This window comes from Budorcas taxicolor, chromosome X, assembly GCF_023091745.1.
Source record: "Budorcas taxicolor isolate Tak-1 chromosome X, Takin1.1, whole genome shotgun sequence".
Taxonomy (NCBI): domain Eukaryota; kingdom Metazoa; phylum Chordata; class Mammalia; order Artiodactyla; family Bovidae; genus Budorcas; species Budorcas taxicolor.
Window position 1 is genome coordinate 86,004,166 of NC_068935.1, and position 22,304 is coordinate 86,026,469.

The 22,304-nt window shown below is 41.4% G+C and overlaps 1 non-coding gene and 1 pseudogene across 1 annotated transcript; both read right to left on the minus strand.

Annotated features, from left to right (window-relative positions):
* Nucleotides 1–1,774: 1,774 nt before the first annotated feature.
* TRNAW-CCA (transfer RNA tryptophan (anticodon CCA)) lies at nt 1,775–1,846 on the minus strand. The gene has a single exon. It is a non-coding gene; the product is annotated as a tRNA-Trp (tRNA).
* Nucleotides 1,847–20,316: 18,470 nt separating this feature from the next.
* LOC128069551 (protein fem-1 homolog A-like) overlaps nt 20,317–22,304 on the minus strand; it is a 35,890-nt pseudogene continuing 33,902 nt past the window's right edge.

Consider the following 22,304-nt stretch of genomic DNA (forward strand, 5'->3'; position numbering starts at 1 on the left):
ACACTTCCCCTGTTTGTAAGAATGCCAGGCATATTGGAGTAGGGCCCACCTAACGACCTCGTTGTAGATTGATTACTTCTGGAAAGACCTGACAGGTTACTGCTGTGAGCCGTGTGCTACGCTGGGATTCGTGGTCTCTGGAGGAGAGACAGGAATTCGATCCAGGGCAAGACACGAGGCTTGCCCACTGGAACCTTTTGGGTAACAGAATTTTATTAAAGTATGAGAGAGAGAGAGAGAAAGCTGCTGACACGGACATCAGAAAGGGGCAGAAAGAATGCCCCCTTGCTACTTTCTGGCAAGGTGTTTTATGTCTGTTAGCAAGCTTATTAATCAGATAAGAGTGTCACCTCAAGGCTGAGGGGGTTTCACCAAGGCCCTCTCCCACAATATGCATTTTTGAGATAGGATGGCCCAAGGTGTGTCATCCCCCGGCCATAAAACTATTGGCATGAATACTGGTTTCTTGAGCCATTATCAGCCCGAGGGTTGAGAAAAGAAAAAAAAAAAAGTTATTCTTAGGCAGAACCATTTTGAAGAAAGGCAGGTTGCAAAGCAACTACATGGTTTCATTAACATAGCTGAAGAAAAACTTTTCCATAAGAAAGACATATTGGTTAGCTCATGGTAGAGCTAGGTGTCGTCAACACATATAGAGAAGGAGAGAAAAAGCGTCTGCCACTTACAGTTTATTGTCTCCTGCCGCTCTGAGACTTCTGGCCTTCCTCCCTGTTACCGTCTCAGGCCCTATTTTTAATTAAGGGCACATTCAGAAGTAGTGGGGGTTAGGACGTGGACACAATTTTACTCATAACAGAGTCCTCAAGAAGGAGGAAACAGACAGAACAGGCTCCATCTGGAAAGCAGGACTCCATCTTGGGCCGGACTGTGGACTTTGAGCTCTATGCCCAGTATCTATGGAAATGACATACCAACTGGAAAACCAGGCCCCCGGGATGGAAGAGCCCCAGGGCTCGTACCTAGACTCTCTGTTGCCTGAAAGAATACCCTAATTATCTGTGTAACCGAATAGAATCATAAATTCTATTATGCTTATTGGGGTATGACCACAGGCCTATTGACAATTGTCCACTGTTAACTACCTAGGCTTAAGGCATATGAACCACGGGTTAACTCTGAGTGTATCTTTCCTTCCCTTTCTTCAGACTAGTTTCAGGGAATTTGGGGAGGTGGGTTTGGGCACGTACACTTAGGGTATATAAGGTTTTCAGAAAAACTGGTCAGGGTCCTTGGCTAAGAGGAGACTCTGCCTTGGGCCCGCCGATGTAATAAACTGCACTCCACCATCTGCATTGTCCTTCTGAATGAGTGTGTTTCCCAGAACGCGTGGCTACAACACTCATAGATTCACAGGGTAGCTGTGCATACCCAGTGAGATGAGGTGGCTGTGGTTTTCGGCATCATGTCCTGGTACAGGAACCTCTGAGCAGAATCCAGGCCCTGCCACTCCTCTCTGCTGAAGTCCACGGTCATGCCCTCAAAGGACACTGACACCTGTAACAAACACCAAGGACACTGACACCTGTCAACACAGCCCCATTTGGGGTGACCAGGTCAGCACAGGGGGATAAGGGAAAGTTAGGAAATTGTTTTTAGTGATTTTTACCATAATGCCCCCCCTTTTTTTTAAAGTCACTCAGTCGTGTCCAACTCTTTGTGACCCCATGGACTGCAGCCCACCAGGCTCCTCAATCCATGGGATTCTCCAGGCAAGAATACTGGAGTGGGTTGCCATTTCCTTCTCCAGGGGATCTTCCCGACCCAGGGATCGAACCTGGGTCTCCTGCATTGGAGGCAGATGCTTTAACCTCTGAGCCACCAGGGAAGCTCATAATGCCCCATAGGCTATGCCTTTAAAGGCCTACTTACATGTAATGTATAAAATAAAAATATCTTGTCATAAATTTCTGCCACCCATTGTACATAACAGTCTTTCATTTTTGAAAATAATAATTTTTATTTGCTATCTATTTTATACATAGTAGTGTGCATACCTGACTCAGTTTGCTGTAGAGCAGAAACTAACACAGCAGTGCAAACCATCTATACTCCAATAATAAATAAATAAATGTGTGATTGAAAGGGGGGAAAATAATAATTTTGTCCAGGATTTGAAGTTTGTTCTACTTTGTTGCTCATGTTCATGGGAAATTTGTGTTTTATTCCTTTTTGAAAGAGGCACGTATACTTTATTAAAATTTATCTATGTATATATCTTTGTCTGTGCTGGGGCTTTGTTCCTGTGCGTGGGCTTTCTCTAGTTGTGGCAAGCAGGGGCTACCGTCTAGGTGTGGTGCGAGGGCGTCTCATTGCAGTGGCTTCTCTCGTTGCAGAACACAGGCTCTGGAGCACACAGGCTTCAGTGGTTGGGGAGCGCAGGCTCAGCAGTTTGGCTCCCGGGCTCGAGAGTGCAGCCTCAGTAGTTTTAACGCGCAGGGTCACTTGAACCAGCGGCCCCTGCCTTGACAAGCAGACTCTTAACCATTGGACCAGCAAGAAAACCCAGCATCTACACTTTTTTTTCTCAATAGCTCCCTCTACTGCTGCTTTCATTTAGTCTTCAAAAATACAGGCATTTTCTCTTGATGCCTTCTTTCTGGGTCAATTTTAACTTAATTCCATAGTTGTCGGAAAACGTACTCTGTCTGATTTCAACACATGGTCTATCTAGAAGAATGTTTCATGTGTCCCCAGAGAGAATGTATGTTCAGAAGGATGGGTGCAGTGTTCTCTAATATATAAGTCAACTTGATTGAGTGTTGTTGAACTTTTATATCACTTTACTCATTTGTCTTCTACTTGTACAACCAGTTCTTTGTCGACTTTTTGGTGAAAACTGAAACAGAGATGTTAGAAATTTATATTGCTATGCAAAGGAACTAGAATAAACAAAGCAGGGATTAGCACGGAGGATTTCTATTATGAAATGTTAGGACTTACTGTAACGCTACAATAATTCAGATAGTGTGGTATGGATGTAAGTACGGACACAGATATTAATGAAACAGAATCAGTTCAGTTCAGTTGCTCAGTTGTGTCCGACTCTTTGCGACCCCATGAATCACAGCACGCCAGGCCTCCCTGTCTATCACCAACTCCCGGAGTTCAATCAGACTCACGTCCACCGAGTCAGTGATGCCATCCAGTCATCTCATCCTCTGTCGTCCCCTTCTCCTCCTGCCCCGAATCCCTCCCAGCATCAGAGTCTTTTCCAAGGAGTCAACTCTTTGCATGATTTGGCCAAAGTATTGGAATTTCAGCTTCAGTATCACTCCTTCCAAAGAAATCCCAGGGCAGGTCTCCTTCAGAATGGACTGGTTGGATCTCCTTGCAGTCCAAGGGACTCTCAAGAGTCTTCTCCAACACCACAGTTCAAAAACATCAATTCTTCGGTGCTCAACTTTCTTCACAGTCCAACTCCACATCCATACATGACCACTGGAAAAACCATAGCCTTGACTAGACGGACCTTAGTCGGCAAAGTAATGTCTCTGCTTTTGAATATGCTATCTAGGTTGGTCATAACTTTTCTTCCAAGGAGTAAGCGTCTTTTAATTTCATGGCTGCAGTCACCATCTGCAGTGATTTTGGAGCCCCCCAAAATAAAGTCTGACACTGTTTCCACTGTTTCCCCATCTATTTCCCATGAAGTGATGGGACTGGATGCCATGATCTTTGTTTTCTGAATGTTGGGCTTTAAGCCAACTTTTTCATTCTCCACTCTCACTTTCATCAAGAGGCTTTTTAGTTCCTCTTCACTTTCTGCCATAAGGGTGGTGTCATCTGCATATCTGAGGTTATTGATATTTCTCCCGGCAATCTTGATTCCAGCTTGTGTTTCTTCCAGTCCAGCGTTTCTCATGATGTACTCTGCATATAAGTTAAATAAGCAGGGTGACAATATCCAGCCTTGATGTACTCCTTTTCCTATTGGGGACCAGTCTGTTGTTCCATGTCCAGTTCTAACTGTTGCTTCCTGACCTGCATACAGATTTCTCAAGAGGCAGGACAGGTAGTCTGGTATTCCCATCTCTTGAAGAATATTCCACAGTTTCTTGTGATCCACACAGTCAAAGGCTTTGGCATAGTCAATAAAGCAGAAATAAATGTTTTTCTGGAACTCTCTTGCTTTTTCCATGATCCAGCGGATGTTGGCAATTTGATCTCTGGTTCCTCTGCCTTTTCTAAAACCAGCTTGAACATCAGGAAGTTCACGGTTCACATATTGCTGAGGCCTGGCTTGGAGAATTTTGAGCATTACTTTGCTAGCATGTGAGATGAGTGCAATTGTTCGGTAGTTTGAGCATTCTTTGGCATTGTGTTTCTTTGGGATTGGAGTGAAAACTGACCTTTTCCAGTCCTGTGGCCACTGCTGAGTTTTCCAAATTTGCTGGCATATTGAGTGCAACACTTTCACAGCATCATCTTTCAGGATTTGAAATAGCTCCACTGGAATTCCATCACCTCCACTAGCTTTGTTCATAGTGATGCTTTCTAAGGCCCACTTGACTTCACATTCAAGAGCCCATTATATCAGTTCTGGATTAAAAAGGACTTGAGAGATTATTGGGAGACTATTCTCCACAAATCTCATATTTCTGTGTATCTTTCAAGCAGACTGAAGATTGCCTTTTTTCCAAACACTCTTTTTGAATATTTCTATAGTGAACAGCCTCAAAAGATAGAGTCTCCCTCTCCAGAGCAAAGGGCAAGTTATACTGGAAATTATGCTCAAGACATTTCTTCCTCAAGGCAAGGATCGGGCAAAGACTCAAGTCCCATAAGCTAGGAGTGCTTCTCCTGTAATGGAGCCTACTGCACACGCAGGATTTATCTGGTCTTCTGCAACACCCTGTGGGGACTGAGGCTTAGGGAACTCGTGGAAATGTTGATACTCTCACTGCCACTAACGCTGTGGGTGTTCAAGTCTTTGTCTCTGACCCAGGAGTCTCATGTTCTCCAACAGCAGCCATAACACCACGGCCAGCCAACTTGTTAGCTTTCACGGAGGAGAAAATATTAGACCCTATGCCTCAACTACGGAAGCCCACACACCTAGAGCCTGTTTTGGCAACAGAAGAAGCCTCCACAGTAAGTCCGCACACAACAACGAAGAGACGCCCCTGCTCGCTAAAACTAGAGAAAAGCCTACACACCAATGAACACCCAGCACAGACAAAATTAATAAAATAAATAAATAAATAAACGGACCCATACCTGCCAACATCTTGACTTTAGCCCAATGGGAGCCATTTAGGTCTTCAGAACTACAAGACTAACATTTTCTGTGGTTTTAAGCCAACGAGTTTATGGCAGTTTGCTACAGGAATGATAGAAAACGCACAGAGGCAAATTCAGGAGATCTGAGAGAAGTCTCTGGAATCAGGAGTGGAAATGTTGATCAAATTGTATGGTCAATAAACGGTCCTCCACTTTACTGCCAGTCAGTGAGGAGGAACTGAAGAAGTTATTGCATGCAAAGTACCCTGAAGTAGGTTTAAAGACAGCTGCCTCGACAGTGTTACAGTTGGTCTTAACTCTTCCAGGTGGGGGACTTCCTCACCAAACTGTGGTCAGTCTCAAGTGTAACTTATTGTACACACTCTCAAGCCTCTTATTGCAACAACTAGTACAGGCATACCTCAGGGATATTGTGGGCATGGCACACCACCACAACAAAGTGAATATTGCAATACAGTGAGACACAAATTTTTGGTTTCCCAATGCATGTAAAAGTAACCTTTATATCATATTGTAGTCTACTAAGTGTTCAACAGCACTGTATCTTAAAAACAATGTAAATTAATTAATTAAAAAACTTTATTCTTTCAGTGCTCCACAGGTGGCTGAATGGTAAAGAATCCACCTGCCAGCAGAGGAGACCCGAAAGACGGCGTGTCGATCCCTGGGTCAGGAAGATCCTCTGGAGGAGGAAATGGTAACCCTCTCCAGTGTTCTTGCCTGGAACATCGCATGTACGGAGGAGCCTGGCAGGTTACAGTTCATAGTGTTGCAAAGAGTCAAACACGACTGAGCACAGCACAGCACTTATGCCTAAATGAGGCTAACCATCATCTGAGTCTTAGGTGAGTCGTAATCATTTTGCTGATGGAGGGTCTTGCCTTGATGATGATGGCTACTGGTTGATCAGGATGGTTTTTGCTGAAGGTTGAGGTGGCTGTGGCAATTTCTTAAAATGAGACACAAATGAAGTTTGCCTCACCCACTCTTCTTTTCACAAACGACTTCTCTGCAGCATCTGATACTCTTTTGGAAAATATATTTTTGTATTGAAGGATGATTGCTTTACAGAATTTTGCTGTTTTCTGTGCTGACCTGCACTACCAAAAGAGTTCCTTAAGACAGAAGGCAAATGATACCAGATGGAAATCTACATCTACACAAAGGAATGAAGAGCATCAGAAATGGTAACTACATGGGTAACTATAAGTATTGTTCTCATTGTTTGGATCTCTTTAAAAGATCATCAGCTGTTTAAAATTAGAATATCAATGAATCATGCCACTTATAATATACTCAGATTTAAATATATGACAACAATAGCACAAAACGTGGGAGGGGCATGGAAGTATGTTGTTGTAAGGTTCTCGAATTATACATAAGATGGCATAATGGCACGACGTTAAATTGTAATAAGCGAATGATATCAACACTATAAACCCTAAAACAACCACTAAAATAAAACAAGGAAGTATTAAAGCTCTTAAACATAACAAAGAATATAAAATGGAAGCATAAAGAATAATTAATTCAAAATAAGACAGAAATAAAGGGGGAAAGGCCAAGGAATTGATAGAACAAATAGAAAACCAATAGCCATATGGTAGATTTAAACACAACCGCATCTGTAATCTTATTATATGTAAGTGGAAAATAGATTTTCAAGTGGGTAAAAAAAGCAAGAAATCCACTTTAAATATAAAGACAAGATTAGGTTAAAAGTAGAAGGATGGCAAAAACATGTACCAGGCTTTGCCAGGGGAAAGGGATATTTAGGGAGTTCAGTATGGACAGGTACACACTATTCTATTTAAAATAAATGATCAGTAAGGGCCTACTGTAGAGCACATGGAACTCTGCTCATTACGTGGCAGCTTGGATGGGAGGGGAGTTTGGGGGAGAATGGATACATGTATATGTATGGCTGAGTCCCTCTGCCGTTCACTTGAAACTATCACAGGATGGTTAATCAGGTATACCTCAATACAAAATAAAAAGGATTTTTTAAAAAAAACTTTGAATTTCCATACAAATTTTAGAATCCTCTTAGTCAATTTCTACAAAAAAAAAAAAAGCAAAAAAAAACATAGTGCACCATGCTAACACTAATCTGAAGAATCCAAACTAATCCTTAGTGCTTATGCATGTGATAATAGAGCTTCAAAATACATGAAGCAGAATTCAGGAAGCAATAAATGTTTTTCTTATTATTTGGATCTCTTATGTCAATGTATGGCAAAACCAATACAGTATTGTAAAGTAAAATAAAGTAAAAATAAAAATTAAAAAATAAAAAGATAATCAACTGTTTAAAACTGCAAGAATTAGAGAAGTCAACATTTATAATTGGAGATTTCAACAATACTCTAAGTAATTGATAGAAAAGTGGACAGAAAATCAATAAAGATACATAAGATCTGATCAACACTATTAAGCAAGTTGGCCTAATTGGCTTTTATAGAACACTCCACTAAATAACAGTAGAATACACATTCCTTTCCTTTTAAGTGCACACAGAACTTTTACAAAGCAGACTATAATCTTGCCCGTAAAAATACATCTCAATCAGTCTAGGTTCGATGCAGGATACAAGATGCTTGGGGCTGGTGCACTGGGATGACCCAGAGAGATGGTATGGGGAGGGAGGTTCAGGACTGGGAACTCATGTACACCCGTGGTGGATTCATGTTGATGTATCTCAAAACCAATATAGCATTGTAAAGTAAAATAAAGTAAAAAATATATATACATCTCAATAAGTATTAAGACATTCAAGTTATACAAACCACGTTCTCTAGCCACAGTAGAACTGAGTTAGAAACCAATAGAAAGGTAATTTCAAAATCCCTAAGTAACTGAAAACTGAATAACACACATCTAGATAACCCATGCATTAAAGAATAAATCGAAAGGGAAATTTAAAAAGTATTTTGAACTAGATGAAAATGAAAACACAATGTATTAAGTGTTGTTAGGGGCTTCCCTGGTGGTACAGTAGATAGGAATCTGCCTGTCAATGTAGGGAAATGGGTTCAGTTTCTAGTCTGGGAGGATTCCACATGCCCCAGAGCAGCTAAGACCATGTGCCACAACTCCTGAGCCCATGCTCTAGAGCCGGTGTGCCTCAACCACTAAGGCCTGCTCACCTGGAGCCTGTGCTCAGCAACAAGAAGCCATCGCAATGCGAAGCCCATGCACTGCAGCTAAGAGTAGTCCCCACTCGCTGCAACTAGAGAAAGTCAGTACACTAATTAAAAAAAATAAAACAAAACAAAACTCAGTATACTAGGAATAGAAGGGGATGTCCCCAACTTGGTAAAGGGCATCTATGAAAAACCTATAGCTAACATCATATTTAAGGGTGAAAAATGGAATGTTTTCCCCTTAGGATCAAGAACAAGTCAAGGATGTCCTCTTGGCACGTGTATTCAACATTGTATTAGAGATTCTAGCCAGTGCAGCAAGAACAAAAAAGAAAGAAAATGCATGCAGATTAGAAAGGGTGAAGTAAAACATGGTTGTCTCCATTGAAAATCCTTATTTATTTAAAAGCTACTCAAATTAATCAATAAGCTTAGTAAGGTTTCAAGACTCACAGTCAATTTATCAAAAATTGATTGCATTTCTATATACTTATATAATACCATTTATAACTGCATTAAAAATATCAAATACTTATGGAGAAACCTGACAAGAGACATGTAAGACTTATATACTGAAAACAGAAAACTTGCTGAGAGAACTTAGGGAATCCAAAGACTCTTAAAGATGTAAATAAATGGAGAGATGTATACTGTGTTCATGGATCAGCAAACACAGTATTGTTAAGATGTCAGTTCATCCCCAACTGATCTAGGCATTTAGCACATTGCCAATCATAGCGCCACCAAGCCTTTCTTGTCGAAATTGACTAAGATGACTCTAAAATTTAAATGGAAATTCAAAGGACCCAAATAGCCTAAACAGCTTTGAATAAAAAGACAGAGTTTTGCCTGACTTACACTCCCTGACTTTAAGACTTATTATTCAGTTCAGTTCAGTCGCTCAGTCGTGTCTGATTCTTTGTGATCCCATGGACTGCAGCACGCCAGGCCTCCCTGTCCATCACCAACTCCTGGAGTACACTCAAACTCATGTCCATTGAGTCGGTGATGCCATCCAACCGTCTCATCTTCTGTCGTCCCCTTCTCCTCCTGCCTTCAATCTTTTCCAGCATCAGGGTCTTTTCAAATGAGTCAGCTCTTTGCATCAGGTGGTCAAAGTATTGGAGTTTCAGCTTCATCAGTCCTTCCAATGAATATTCAAGATTGATTTCCTTTATGATGGACTGGTTGGATCTCCATGCAGTCCAAGGGACTCTCAAGAGTCTTCTCCAACAACACAGTTCAAAAGTATCAATACTTTGGCGCTCAGCTTTCTTTATAGTCCAACTCTCACATCCATACACGACTACTGGAAAAACAATAGCCTTGACTAGATGGGCTTTTGTTGGCAAAGTAATGTCTCTGCTTTTTAATATGCTGTCTAGGTCGGTCATATCTTTTCTTCCAAGAAGTAAGTGTCTTTTAATTTCATGGCTGTAGTCACCATCTGCAGTGATTTTGGAGCCCCCCAAAATAGTCTCTCACTGTTTCCACTGCTTCCCCATCTATTTCCCATGAAGTGATGGGACTGGATACCATGATCTTTGTTTTCTGAACGTTGAGCTTTAAGCCAACTTTTTCACTCTCCTCTTTCACTTGCCTCAAGAGGCTCTTTAGTTCTTCTTCACTTTTTGCCTTAAGGGTGGTGTCATCTGCATATCTGAGGTTTTTGATATTTCTCCCAGCAGTCTTGATTACAGCTGGTGCTTCCTCCAGCCCAATGTTTCTCATGATGTATAACTCTCATGAAGACTTATTATAAAGGTGCAGTAATAAAGACAGGGGTTTCCCTTGTAGCTTAGTCGGTAAGAATCTTCCTGCCATGCCAGAGACCTGGGTTCAATTCCTGGGTCAGGAAGATCCCCTGGAGAAGGAAATACTGGCAACTCACTCCAGTATTCTTGCCTGGAGAGTCCCATGGACAGAGGAGCCTGGCAGGCTACAGTCCGTGGGGTCGCAAGACAGTGCAATATTGAGATCAAGACAATTAAGTAGAGGGTGGATAAATAGCCCCATAGATGCAAAAGTACTGTGTTGTATTTTCTGTCCATTTTGTACTCTTCTGTCCAAAAGGTACATTCTTTTCAAAAATTGGAAATGCATGTACAAAAAAATTACATGAACTTGGATCTATATCTCATACAATATATGAATATTAGTTCAAAATGAATCATTGGCTTAAGTGTAAAATTATAAAACTTCTACAAGAAAACATAAGGGAAATTATTTGTGACCCTGAGTTAGGCAAAGAGTTGTTAGGTATGACACCAAAAAACATGGTCCATTAAAGGAACAAATTGATAGATTCTGGCTCATAAAATTAAGAACTTCTGTTTTTCAGAAGACAAGTTACAGACTAGGAGAAACTGTTTGCAAAGTACATTAATGATAATGGGCTTGTATCCAGAATATATGACAGTCTCTCAAAAATGCTACAAATAAGAAAACTACCTACCCAATTAATGGCCAAAGTGTATGCACAGATGCTTTATCAAAGATTATCTACAGATAGCAAAGAAGCACATGAAAAGATGTGCACAAGTCCTCTCCCCACTTCTCTTCCCTGAGGACAACCAATATTAATCATTTTTTGCTTTCTTTGCAGAAATATTTCTTTACAAATAATGCTTTTAGATTGCCTGGTATATGATTACTTTCCATCCTATATCTATGAAAAATCTTTAAGAATAGAGAAATAATATTTTATTCTTGAATTTTCTCATGGAAAATTGGAGAAACCAGGTCAAGTACTGACATTGATAGTTTTGTGGAGACGTTTCAGTGGGTTTTGTTTAAAGTGTGTGAAAAAGAGTTCAAAGAAACAGATGGTTAGTAGGAAGGGGGGAAATGGCTTGAAAACAAAACAGAAATTCAGCCTTGTTCAGTAATTACTCTAGTGAAGCAGACAACTCTCACTCAAAAAGCATCAAGGTGGGCAGCATAGAGTGTCTTCTTTCAAAATTCAGAGAAAATTACATCTCCCTAAAGTTGTGATGAGACTGTAGACTAATTTTCAGAGCATAGTGCTCTTAACTGATATATGAATCACATATATATTTTTTGAACTGGCATTATGGAGCAGAAAGGGCCAAATTAATGGAAGAAGTGTATGTGAATAATTATTGGAGTGGGGAATATGCTGGACTGTTTGAGGATATGTTCATGGCCAGCAGAATGCAAACTCACATCCAGAGCTATGGTTCCAGCTATGCTTATGTGATGACTCTATTTATGTGCTGATAGGGAAGTCTATGGGCTCAGAATGTAAAATTAATTATTTTTAGCACAGGCATTAACTTTTTGCATTAAATAGTGGTAGCTGTAACTAAATATTATTGGCTCTAGTGAATTTTGTACATATATACTAAATGAAGTAGAAAGTTGGAAAAAGTCCTAATCCATGCTTATGAATCGGAATGCTTAAGGTCTATAGAATAAATGAAATGAGGCTTGTGGATATAAAGAGTACAGCATAGGAGTAAAAGAATAGTGAAGTTTGGCAGAGACAAGATACAGTTCTGGATTTCACTATTTTAGCCTAACCAAAAGAGCAAAGCAAATTTGATGTCATGATCAGATCAAGCTCAGTATTTTAAAACTTGGTATAATGGGATAATAGCAAAACTTATTCATTCTACTTAATATTAAAAACCTATTGTATTTCATCTTCTGTACAAATCATTAGTGATTTCCCCTTCCAGAAGAACTAAATGGGTGCCAGATAGTCTATGTAAGTGGAGACATGCTGCCTTGTTTTAATCTCTCCTACACAAGACCTATGTCATCTTGAGAAAATTATTTACCTCTTCTAGTCTCCTCTTCTAAAAATATGTATAATAGTATCTAGCTCATATGGTTTCTGTGAGAATTCAATGCGTTTATATGAATGTACATAGTTATATGTCACTTAGAACAGGGCCTGGCATATCCTAAATGCTCTAAGTACATAGCAGGTAGTAAGAAACATAGGAGTGTTTTCTGTCATCATCATCATCTAGTTTCCCTTTGTCCAACCTGGATCAGCTGCATGTAGTTCCTCTATATGTGGCTAACTGTTCTAAGTTGAATTTTGCCTTCTTTTTCTCCTTTTAGGAGAGAAATGTGGGATTGAAATCATACAGTAGATAATGACTGTAAAAGCTTCATTTCAGAATGAGAAAGTAGGTGAATTTAAGAGAAAATATTCATTGTTTTTTTTAATTAAAACGATTACTCATTTAATTTTTTAAATTAATTTATTTTGTATTGAAGGATAATTCCTTTACAGAATTTTGCTGTTTTCTGTCAAACTTTAACATGAATCAGCCATAGGTATACATATTTCCCCTCCCTTTTGAACCTCCCTCCCATCTCCCTCCTCATCCCACCCTTCTAGGTTGATACAGAGCCCCTGTTTGAGGGGAAATCACTAATGATTTGTACAGAAGATGAAATACAATAGGTTTTAATATTCACTTCAGTTCAGTTCAGTCACTCAGTCATGTCCTACTCTAATATTAATATTTGAGCCATGCAGCAAATTCCCATTGGCTATCTATTTTACATATGGTAATGTAAGTTTCCATGTTACTCTTTCCATACATCTCACCCTCTCCTCCCCTCTCCCCATGTCCATAAGTCTATTCTCTATGTCTGTTTCTCCACTGTTGCCCTGTAAGTAAATGCTTCAGTACCATTTTTCTAGATTCTGTATATATATTTTAGAATATGGTATTTATCTTTCTCTTTCTCACTCACTTCATTCTGTATAATAGGTTCTAGGTTCAACCACCTGGTTAGAACTGACTCAAATGCGTTCCTTTTATGACTGAGTAATATTCCATTGTGTATATATACCACAAATTCTTTCTCAACTTATCCTTCAATGGAAATCTAGGTTACTTCCATGTTCTAGCTATTGTAAATAGTGCTGCAATGAACAATGGGATACATGTGTCTCTTTCAATTTTGGTTTCCTCAGGGTATATGCCTAGGAGTGGGATTACTGGGTCATATGGCAGTTTTATTCCTAGCTTTTTAAAGAATCTCCATACCATCTTCCACAGTGGTTATATCAATTTACATTCCCACCAACAGTGCAAGAGCATTCCCTTTTCTCCACACCCTCTCCAGCATTTATTGTTTGTTGACTTTTTGATGATGGCCATTCTGACTGGTGTGAGTTCAGAATGTGGTTTGCATTTCTCTGTGAAATAGATGGGGAAACAGTGGAAACAGTGGCAGACTTCATTTTTCTGGGCTCCAAAATCACTGCAGATGATGATTGCTGCCATGAAATTAAAAGACGCTTACTCCTTGGAAGGAAAGTTATGACCAACCTAGATAGTATATTCAAAAGCAGAGACATTACTTTGCCAACAAATGTCTTTCTAGTCAAGGCTATGGTTTTTGCAGTAGTCATGTATGGATGTGAGAGTTGGACTGTGAAGAAAGCTGAGCACCGAAGAATTGATGCTTTTGAACTGTGGTGTTGGAGAAGACTCTTGAGAGTCCCTTGGACTGCAAGAAGATCTAAACCGTCCATTCTGAAGGAGATCAGTCCTGGGTGTTCTTTGGAAGGAATGATGCTAAAGCTGAAACTCCAGTACTTTGGCCACCTCATGAGAAGTAACCCATTGGAAAAGACTCTCATGCTGGTAGGGATTGGGGGCAGAGGGAGAAAGGGACGACAGAGGATGAGATGGCTGGATGGCATCCCTGACTCGATGGATGTGAGTTTGAATGAACTCCAGGAGTTGGTGATGGACAGGGAGGCCTGGCGTACTGCAATTCATGGGGTCGCAAAGAGTCAGACACGACTGACTGACTGAACTGAACTGAATAATGAGTGATGTGGAGCATCTTTTCATGTGTTTGTGAGCCTTCTGTATGTCTTCTTTGGAGAAATGTCTGTTTAGGTCTCTTCCCCACTTTTTGATTGGGTTGTTTGTTTTCCTAGTGTTGGGTTGTATGAGCTGCTTGTATATTTGGAAATTAATCTTTTGTCAGTTGTTTCATTTGCTATTATTTTCTCCATTCTGAGGGTTGTTTTTCACCTCGCTTATAGTTTGCTTTGCTGTGCAAAAGCTTTTAAGTTTAATCAGGTCCCACTGGTTTACTTTTGTTTTTATGTCCTTTACTTCAGGAGGTGGGTCATAGAGGATCTTGCTTTGATTTATGTCATTGAGTGTTCTGGCTATGTTTTCCTCTAAGAGTTTTATAGTTTCTGGTATCACATTTAGGTCTTTAATCCATTTTGAGTTTATCTTTGTGTATGGTGTTAGGAAGCATTCTAATTTCATTCTTTTACATGTAGCTGTCCAGTTTTCCCAGCACCATTTATTGAAGAGGCTGTCTTTGTCCCATTGTATATTCTTGCCTCCTTTGTTAAAAGTAAGGTACCCATAGGTGCATGGGCTTATTTCTGGGTTTTCTATCTTGTTCTATTGGTCTATAATTCTGTTTTTGTGCTAGTACCATATTGTCTTGATGACTGTAGCTTTGTAGTATGATCTGAAGTCAGGAAGCTTGATTCCTGCAGCGCCTTTCTTCTTTCTCCAGAATGCTTTGGCTATTTGGGATCTTTTGTGTTTCCATATGAATTTTGACATTTTTTGTTCTAGTTCTGTGAAAATGTCATTAGTAATTTGATAGGGATCACGTTGAATCTGTAGATGCATCTGGTAGTAGAGTCATTTTCACAATATTGATTCTTCCTACCCAAGAACTTGGAATATCTCCCCATCTGTTTATGTCATCTTTGATTCTGTTCAGCAGTGTCTTCTAATTTTCTGTGTACAGTTCTTTTGTCTCCTTAAGTAAGTTTATTCCTAGACATTTAATTCTTTTTGTTGCAATGGTCAATTGGATTGATTCTTTAATTTCTCTTTCTGATTTTTCATTGTTAGTATATAGAAAGGCAAGTGATTTCTATGTATTGATTTTGTATCCTGCAACTTTGCTAAATTCACTGATTAGCTCTAGTAATTTTCTGATACTATCTTTAGGGTTTTCCATGTGCACTATGATGTCATCTGCAGACAGAGCTTTACTTCTTCTTTTCCAGTCTCAATTCCTTTTCTTTCTTTTTCTTCTCTGATTGCTGTAGCTAGGACTTCCAGAACTATGATGAATAATAGTGGTGAAAGTGGTCACTCTTGTCTTGTTCCTGATCTTAGGGAGAATTTAAAAAGTTGAAATCATTTCAAGTATCTTTTCTGATCTCAGTGCGGTAAGATTAGATGTCAACTACAGGAAAGAAAAACTATAAAAACACAGTCATATGCAGGCTAAACAACACTCTTCGGAATAACTAACAGATCATGGAAGAAATAAAAAAAAGAAATCAAAATATGCATAGAAACAAATGAAAATGAAAACATGACACCCCCAAACCTATGGGGTTCAGTGAAAGCAGTGCTAAGAGAGAGGTTCATAGCAATACAAGCCTACCTCAAGAAACAAGAGAAACATTAAATAAACAGCCTACCTTTACACATAAGGCAAATAGAAAAAGAAGAACTCCAAAGTTAGTGGAAGGAAAGAAATCCCCAAACTCAGAGCAGAAATGAGTGAAAAAGAGATGAAGGAAACTGTAGCAATGATCCTGTGGCTGATTCATTCAATGTATGGGCAAAACCAATACAGTATTGTAAAGCAAAATAAAGTAAAATTAAAAATTAAAAAAGAGAATATTAAAAAAAAAACTAAACTAAAAGCTGGTTCTTTGAGAAGATAAATAAAATAGACAAACCATAAGCCAGACTCAACATGAAAAAAAAGAGAGAAGAATCAAATCAATAAAATTAAAAATCAATATGGAGAAATCACAACAGACACAGAAATACGAAAGATCATAAGAGACTACTATGAACAATTATATGCCAATGAAATGGACAACTTGGAAGAAAGGGACAAATTCTTAAAAAAGTATAACCTTTCAAAACTGAACCAGGAAGAAATAGAAAATCTTAACAGACCCATTACAAGCATGGAAATCGAAGCTGTAATCAAAAATCTTCCAGCAAACAAAAGCCCAGGATCAGATGGCTTCACAGGTGAATGTGACCAAAAATTTATAGAAGAGCTAACACTTATCCTACTCAAAATCTTCTGGAAAACTGAAGAGGAAAGTAAACTCCCAAACTCATTCTGAGAGGTCACCATCACGCTAATACCAAAACCAGAAAAGATGCCACACAAAAAAAGAGAAAACTACAGGCAAATATCAATGATGAACATAGATGCAAAAATCCTGAAATAATTAAACGGAAAAAAAATCCAACAACATATTAAAAAGATGACTAAGTGGGCTTCATCCCAGGGATGCAAGGATTCCTCAATATTTTCAAATCAATCAATGTGATACACCATATTAACAAAATGAAATATAAAAATTATTTGATTATCTCAATAGTTGCAGAGAAAGCCTTTGACAAAATGCAACACGCATTTATGGTAAAAACTCTCCAGAAAGCAGGCATGGGAGGAACATATCTCAACATAATAAAAGCCATATATGACAAACACACAGCAAGCATTATCCTCAATGGTGAAAAATTGAAAGAATTTTTTCTGAAATCAGGAGCTAGACAAGGGTGCCCACTTTAACCACTACTATTCAACATAGTTTTGGGAGTCCCAGCCACAGCAATCAGAGAAGAAAAAGAAATAAAAGGAATCCAGATTGGAAAAGAAGCAGCAAAACTTTCACTTTTTGCAGATTATTCTATACTCTACATAGAAAACCCTAAAAATACCACCAGAAAATTACTAGAGCTAATCATGAATATAATAAAGCTGCAGGATATACAATAAATACACAAAAATCCCTTGCATTCCTATACACTAACAATGAGAAAGCAGAAAGACCAATTAAGGAAACAATCCCATTCACCATTGCAATGAAAAGAATAAACTGCTTAGGGATAAACTTACCTAAAGAAACAAAGACCTATATATAGAAAACTATAAAACACGGATGAAAGAAATTAAAGATGAAACAGATAGATGGAGAAATATACCATGTTTCTGGATTGGAAGAATCAATACAGTGAAATTGAGTATACTACCCAAAGGAATCTATAGATTCAATGCAATCCCTATCAAAGAACCAATGGTATTTTTCACAGAACTAGAGCAAATAATTTCACAATTTGTATGGAAACACAAAGAACCTCAAATAGCCAAAGCAATCCTGAGAAAGAAGAATGGAACTGGAGGAATCAATCTTCCTGACTTCAGACTATACTACAAAGCTACAGTCATCAAGCCAGTATGGTACTGGCACAAAGACAGAAATATAGATCAATGGAACAAAGTAGAAAGCCCAGAGATAAATCCACACACCGAAAGACACCTTATCTTTGACAAAGGAGGCAAAAATATACAATGGATAAAAGAGAATCTCTTTAACAAGTGGTGCTGGGAAACTGGTCAACCACCTGTAAAAGAATGAAAGTAGAGCACTTTCTAACACCACACACAAAAATAAACTCAAAATGGATTAAAGATCTAGATGTAAGACCAGAAACTATAAAACTCTTAGAGGAAAACGTAGGCAGAACACTCTCTGACATAAATCACAGCAAGATCCTCTATGACCCACACACAGTGTAATGGAAATAAAAACAAAAATAAACGGGACCTAATTAAGCTTAATAGGTTTGCACAATGAAGGAAACTATAAGCAAGGTGAAAAGGCAGCCTTCAGAATGGGAGAAAATAATAGCAAATGAAACAAATGCCAAAGAATTAATCTCCAAAACATACAAGCAGCTTATGCAGCTCAATACCAGAAAAATAAGTGACTCAAACAAAAAATGGGCCAGAGAACTGAACAGACATTTCTCCAAAGAAGACATACAGATGGCTAACAAACACATGAAAAGATGCTCAACATTACTCATTATCAAAGAAATGCAAATCAAAACCACAATGGGGTACCGTCTCATGCCAGTCAGAATGCTGCTGCTGCTAAGTCACGTCAGTCGTGTCCAACTCTGTGCAACCCTGTAGACCGCAGCCCACCAGGCTCCCGTCCCTGGGATTCTCCAGGCAACAATACTGGAGTGGGTTGCCATTTCCTTCTTCAGCACATGAAAGTGAAAAGTGAAAGTGAAGTCGCTCAGTTGAGTACGACTCTTTGCGATCCCATGAACTGTAGCCTACCGGGCTCCTCTAACCATGGGATTTCCCAAGTAAGAGTAATGGAGTGCGTTGCCATTGCCATCTCCAGCCAGTCAGAATGGCTGCCATCAAAATGTCTACAAGCAATAAATGCTGGAGAGGGTGTGCAGAAAAGGGAACCCTCTTACACTGTTGGTGGAAATGCAAACTAGTACAGCCACTTTGGAGAACAATGTGGAGAGTCCTTTAAAAATTGAATGTACAAATGCCATATGACCCAGCAATCCCACTGCTGGGCATACACACCAAAGAAACCAGAATTGAAAGAGGTACATGAACCCCACTGTACATTGCAGCACTGTATACAATAGCTAGGGCATGGAAGCAACTTAGATGTCCATTGGCAGATGAATGGATAAGGAAGTTGTGGTACATATGCACGATGGAATGTTACTCAGCTATTAAAAGGAATGCATTTGAATCAGTTCTAATGAGGTGGATGAAACTGGAGCCTATTATACAGAGTGAAGTAAGTCAGAAAGAGAAACACCAATACAGTATATTAACATATATATGGAATTTAGAAAGAAGGTAATGACGACCCTATATGCAAGACAGCAAAAGAGACACAGATGTAAAGGACGGACTTCTGGACTATATGGGAGAAGGCGAGAGAGGGACGATTTGAGAGAATAGCACTGAAACATGTATATTCCCATATGTGAAATAGATGACCAATGAAAGTTCGATGCATGAAGCAGGGCACTCAAAGCTAGTTCTCTCGGACAACCCAGAGGGATGGGATGGGGAAGGAGGTGGCAAGTAGGTTCAGGATGGAAGCCACATGTATACCAGTGGCTGATTCATGTTGAGGTATGGCAAAAACCACCACAATATTGTAAAGTAATCAGCCTCCAATTAAAATATATTAATTTTTTATATTGAAAAAAAAATAGTGTATGGCAGCAAAACCTCCTGCACCACAAACGTAAGCTGCTTGTGCCTGAGTGTGCGCAGTCACATCTAACTCTTTGGACCCCATGGACTGTAGCCCACAAGGACCCTCTGTCCATGGGATTCACCAGGCAAGAATGCTGGAGTGAGTTGCCATACCCTTCTCCATGGGATCTTCCTGACACAGGGAACAAACCCGCATCTCCTGTGTCGCTTGCATTGCAGGTGGATCCTTTACCACTGAGCCACCTGGTAAGCACCAACTCCACTTTGCCAGGTAAATAAACATAACACCAAACCACAAAGGCTATGAAAGGGGCTGGTGGCCCAGGGGCAGAGAGTCTGACCCACAGCAGGGCAGAAGGAGCAGGTGTGAATGTGCTGGAAGGGTGAATTCTCCCACTTTGACCCCTCAGAGCCCCCAGTCCTAACACTGCCCTGGGTGGGTGTATATATCCTGTCTGATACATAAGAGGTAGAGGCTGTATCCAACTCTCAGCTCCTTCTTGTGTTTCTAGTAGGAGAGGGAGGTGATGCTTTCCCTCTGCCAGGGGTCAGAAGGCAAGAGTCTCTGCAACTAGAGCAAACGGGATGTGTGGGAGGTTGAGCATCTTCTCCTTGTGGAGTATGGGCGTGTGGACTCCTAGAGAAAGCCAGTTCTCTGAGCACGTGGTCTGGAAGTTTCTACTACTGACAACTCATTGATTCTTGCCCCTCTCCATGATGAGGGGAGGGGACCTTGGAGGCCCCGTGAGCTCTTCCCCAGTTTCCAGCCACCAAAAGAGGTCCTCAGAGAGGGCAGGGACAGGTGCGGGCCCCGCCCGTCCTGGGTTCTCCTCTCTGACCACTTTCAGTACAGCCGGAGGAAAGCCTCCAGCTCTTAGGGAATGAAGCCCTTGTAGGGGATCTTGTTGTTGTCCAAGGTGAAGGCCACAAGGCACTGTGGGGTCACGTAGTTGAAGGGCTGAATGGTGATCTTGGCCAGCAGTTTCTCATGAAGCACCTAGCAGGCCGTATTCTTGAAGGCACTGGTGGCGTCCATGTGGGTCCCTGCCTCTGTCAGGGCATTCACGATCTCCAGGCAGTTGTTCTGCTTCGCGATGTGCACTGGGGTGTTGTTGTCAAAGTCCCAGCTGTCTGGATCGACCCGGAAGTTGAGACCACCTTGACCACTTCGAGTAAGGGAATCTGCCCCCGAGAAGTGGCCCACGTTCTTGGTCCAAATCCACCGCCACGTGCAGGAGTGGAGCCATTCTTGCTGAGAGGGGTGCAAACCCTCACCCTCTGGGGTTTCATGTCCTCCTGATCAGGATGACACTCCACTTTCTCCAGCAGATAGAGCAGGTGGAGGATGATGTCCAGGGCCTTGGTGAGTCCTGGGCTGAGTCCCTGGGCTCCTTGGGCTTGCTCCACTTCCCAGTGCCCTTTGCACAGCACCCACATGAGATCTGCAAAGCCAGTTGGCACGCCCAGGCTGCCCCTTGGCCAAGGGTTTCTGGAGCACTTAGGAGAAGAGTTCATCAGAGGATAGGAAGCTGCTGGCAATCAGAGGCTCCAGGTTGTTCTGCTGCATGTCTAGGATGTATTTCCATGAGGGGATGCAGAGCTAAAAGCTGTTCCAGTCGGCCTACACAGCATCCTGGTAACGCACAGGGTAGGAAATATCCGGGTGGGAGGGACCCAGGACCACTCTCAGGTCAGCAGTGCCTGCTTGCGCATCTCATCACACTGCATTTTGAGCGCCTCCAATTCCTTGGTGGTGTTCACCTCCCTGGAATAGTCAGACCGAGGACCAGCTGGGACTCAGGTTTTGGCAGATACGTGTCCCCTGGTGACGCAGCTCCATGGCCCCTCCCAAGAGTTTCAGGACCCTGAGCAGATTCCGTTTCTTAGCCATGTAGGTGGCTCCCAGCAACTCCAAGGCTGTCAGACGGCTTCTCAGCTGGTGCTCAGGGGTTCCCCTGAGGAGGAGCTTCAGCAGCATGAGCCCTGGGGCTGCGCACATGCCTGGCTGGTAGACAGACCTTCTCAGGCCAGCCTTGGCTGCGTCTCCTCTCCAGCAGGCTGCTCTTGGGTGAAGTCCCCCGTCATGCTCCTGTGGTCCGTCATGTGGGCCGCCAGCAGTGGGGTCATGACATAGCCATCCCGTTCCCCGTGGGTCTGGCACCTGAACAGCACCTGCTTGACACCCAGGCTGCCGGCCTCGGTGAGGTCACGCAGGGCCTTGTTGCCCTTGACATTGCTCAGGTTCAGGTGGGAACCCTGATCTAACCAGTAGATGGTGATATGGCGATGGCCTGTGTAAGGGTAGATCAGGAGGCATGTGTGTGCCTGCGCTGGTTGGCCTCCCCCAGGTAGCCTGGTGCTCGCCCTCTGAGTATCGCTCCACATCCAGTTGCCCATCAAAGCAGGCAGCATGCAAGGGCTTCGAGAGGGTGCATGTGGTGCGGCTCTCCAAGTCCCCGCAGCACAGCAGGCTCTGCACCAGGTCCAGGTGGTCAGCGGCTGAGGCGGCCCACAGTGGCTGTGCACCCTTGATGGTCTTGTCACTGAAGTATACTGAGCCACCCGCCTCCAAGCTGGCGCCGCCATCGGGTACTTGACCACATCTAGGTGGCTGTAATGGGAAGTGATGACAAGCGGATTCCCCACCCTCAGCCCCCCACCCCCATCCCCTTTTACCACTTTGCTCTTCTCAAGTACTACCTCGATAGCTCTCACTCTCCAAATTCTAGATTTTCTTTTTGAGTAAGCATGCATAATACAGGACCTAAAAGTCCATCAGAGTCATCATCAGCTTTAATGGTGGGAAAGATGGGAAGCCAGATCTTACTTGCA